Here is a 3,714-nt window from a genome sequence, read left to right on the forward strand (position 1 = left end):
TTTAAGACAGGAAAATAACCCCCACACCTAAAAAAAACTGACATCACAGCAGGTGAAACCATTTAAAAATTATTAGGGCCAATTGTGGGCCTCAAAAAAAAGAAAATCCCAAACAAATGTGTTTGGGATATCCAAAGGAAGTTCTTCAACTATTATGGGATGGGCACAGGACCTACAGCCTGGTTGCCATTTTGTGGCAAAGTGTGAAATTTGGTCACTTTCACATTTTTGCACAGCATGGGGAAAAAAAAGAACGTTTCACAAGCTTAACTACACAACCAAAGTTTTGTTGACCTTTGACCTCAGGAAGTGACTGTCATATTGATTTACCAAAATACATCACGTTTGGTACCTTTTATAAGTTTAAACTCCTCCTAGGGATTTCAGTCTATTGCCTCATAACTCCTCGAGCATCATTAGGAAGTTATTTGGGAAAAAAATGCAGGAATTAGAAGTTGTTGATTTTTAACATCATTAGAATGGCGAGCTCAGAAAGGAGGCGTTTCCCCTGTTCCTCACACATACTTGAATACACTGAAAAAAGTAAACCATTGCTGTCATCAGTTTGATGCATTTCTACTCATTGCATTAATATAAAAATTTTAATTTACTCTCTTGAACTCAATTTTTATAAGTTATGCAATGTGTCTTTGTTTTTTTTTTTTACTTTACTTTAATGTAAATGATAACAGGGTACAAAAGTAAAATTTTTTCGTTTTGTGAAAGCACAATTATTAGGTTGAGTTTGATGTGCGCATGCGCACTAAATGAAATGCAAATTTGGCGGGCCGTATTTCTGCCATAATCTGAACTGCTTCTCAGAGCGACAACTCGACAAGTAAGGTAAAACAACATCAACAAAAATTATTGTATATTAATTAGTTCAGTCGTTTTCTCCTTGTACATTTAAATGAGGATTTCCTTCACTGCCTGGACACAATTTTCAGACGACGTTAGTCGGTCCTCAACCCCCAGCAGCAGTAAGTTTGTTTGGAAAGGAGGAACTAACCGCCGCCCGGAGACCGACAGCAGCAGCTTAAAGGTAAGTTATTACCTCTAATAAGACAAAAGCACTTATTTAAATACAGTCGGCAGTTTTCGAAGCTTGCATTGGTTTGAGTTTTCCCCAAGAATTTTAAGCTTTTACACTTTCTGCTGCAAATTCAACTTTAGCTGCTGTGCAGTTAAGCTAACATTTAGCACTAACAGTGAGGCTCTCATGCCATATATTTTTTGCGACTGGTGAATTTACTTTAATAGGGAGTACAAATCGATGCAACACTGCTATCAAACGCTGTTTGTGGTGTATTTGCTGTCGAATGTTATTTACTACAGGAAAACACCTATGCACCGTGTTACGTTATGTTACACCGGATATTTGAATTTAACAGGGACAACTGCTCTCCCCGAACCGACCGTTCACGCATGCGTGAATATTACGTCACTTGACAAAGTATGTCGTCGGAGGTTAATAATAATAAACCTATTAAATTTTTTATAATGATTGAACAAAAAAAGAGTTTATGGGATACGGCAGCAGGATCCTTAACACTCAACACAGACACATTTTTAATGTCAAAAGCGGCTGCAGGAGCTTGTGACACTTCCCAGTTTTTCCCTGTTGTCAACATTCAAAAAATAAAAATAATCAGAGAGAATGACTCCAAGCTGTGTGGCTGTCATTATCGTGTATGATCATTGAGATTTTCACTGTCTGTAATCATCTGTAATGACTATTTTTATTTATTTTTCATAAAGACACTCTTCGGTTTCTGCTCTGCATCCTGTCTGGAAGCCTTTGACTAACTTTTGGTAATTTTTTTTTTTTGTTTTGTACAACCTATGCAATTGTGATGAAGGCCCAATCATAACATTGCTCTCCCTACACCCTAAACACCTGTTTGTTTTCCGCAGTTACTCATCGACGTGGAAATTTAAAGACTGTGCCCATACTTATTCAAGACGATCTGAACTCCTAAAACATTACAAACTGGACCATCATCATCCATGTTCTCTGATTTCATTTTCAGATAAATGCAGACTTCTTGAGAGTTACAACAATTACTTTGGAGGCAAAGTTTTTTGCACAGTTGGACAAACACTCCACCAAACTTCTAGAGGTCATCAGGAGCAATGGAGGGCGTGTGAAAGAGCAGACCACCAACATCTTAGAAGTTCTGGATGAAGGGTCTGTATGACATGAGTGGTCCATAGAGTAGTTGTGTGGTTAAGTGAACTTTTAACTAATGACAAGCTTTCTTTTCAGATTGTTGACATTACCATCAGAGGAGAAGCCATCCTAAAATCTCTGATGATCTACTTGGGTGAATCTTTTGAGCACCTCATTAAAGAACACCAGGTAAGGTTATCCACCTCTAAACTATGACACTCTTATGATGTAGGAAATGGAACATGGCACTGTATGGGTTAGGATCACTGCCAACAAGAAACATATTCATAAAGATAAAGTTGTGCACAAATACTAAGACTTTGTGCACAACTTTGCCAAAAAAAAATGAATACAACATTTAGTTTGCATTTGACATTTCTGTTTTAAATTTTCTTTGCTTTGAATACAACTTTTGCTTAACAGTTAACAGTAAAAAATATGTTATGGGGTCACAGGCATATGTATCTAATCCCGAAACATTGATAAAGCAAAGTGAGCATACACATTGAGGCTTATTTATTTAACTAAAACAAAATTATACCTTTTAGAGCAACGCGCCAGTTGTCATATGTTAATTTTTTTTATGTCTGCAGAACGGTCTGGACAGTGATGCTCCGCAGATTGAAACCATGGCGATCTTTTTCACTGGGAGAGAGGATCTTCTCCGTCCACCAACAGACATCAAGATAGTGATGGATGGAAAACAGGTTCTGAATGAAGTGCCCTATATTTCAACCGCTTTTCTCATGTTCTTGGAACTGACATATTCACTCAACCTAAAATTTCCCAAAAATCTGCAGTACACTTTTGAATTCATTCAAAAAGTCCTCATGGAGCTTGGTGGGAAAAAGTGTCGCCAAAAGTTTTCAGACTGAACAGCCAGCTTAAGTTGGTGTCAATTAATGTTTTTTTTCCCTCACTTAAGTGTATTGGTATTGGGAAACAGTTTTGATGTTTATACATCTTAAAGATGTCATGTTTGTAAATTTGGATGTGGATATGTTCATGGAACAATAAATATTGTTTACATGAAGAAATGTGTTCTGAGTCTGTGTACATCGATATATAATTCTAAAGCTTAATTCAGTTAGATTATGAACCTGACATTTTTATCTGAGACAACTTTAAAAAGTAAATTGCTCAAAGATTAAAAAATGGATTATATCAAGTCGTTTTTTTCAGGTTAGATAAAGTAGAAAATTTCCATTGAGTAAAAAGCAGAACTTATTTATTTTGATTTATAGAAACTCAAAATAATTGCTTTTCTTCACCTCTCAGAATCAGTTTAACCGAAATTAAAAAAAATAGGTTAGGCTAAATTATTCATTTACATTGATACAATGCAAATATATTAGGTGTGACAGATTACTTCAATTTTTTTAAGTTAAACCACTGTTATATTTTTTTCAGTGTATTGTGAAAATGCAATACAAGATTTGCTCATGCAGATGGAAACAGTATATCATAAAATGACTATATCAATAATGTCAGAGTGGTCAACAAAAAACCTCAGTTGCCAAGGAAATACAAAAGTTTACTTTTGG

The 3,714-nt window shown here is 35.7% G+C and overlaps 1 long non-coding RNA gene across 3 annotated transcripts; it reads left to right on the forward strand.

The window, feature by feature from the left end:
• Positions 1-662: 662 nt before the first annotated feature.
• On the forward strand, positions 663-3,203 carry LOC105356257. 3 transcript variants are annotated; one of them, XR_002875189.1, is made up of 6 exons: positions 663-843; positions 948-1,042; positions 1,759-1,812; positions 2,031-2,188; positions 2,267-2,359; positions 2,764-3,203. It is a non-coding gene; the product is annotated as an uncharacterized LOC105356257 (long non-coding RNA). The 3 variants fall into 3 exon arrangements; XR_002875190.1 differs by having other exon boundaries at positions 663-1,042; positions 1,915-2,188; XR_002875188.1 differs by having other exon boundaries at positions 663-1,042.
• Positions 3,204-3,714: the final 511 nt, after the last annotated feature.

The sequence above is a fragment of the Oryzias latipes genome, chromosome 17 (assembly GCF_002234675.1).
Source record: "Oryzias latipes chromosome 17, ASM223467v1".
Taxonomy (NCBI): domain Eukaryota; kingdom Metazoa; phylum Chordata; class Actinopteri; order Beloniformes; family Adrianichthyidae; genus Oryzias; species Oryzias latipes.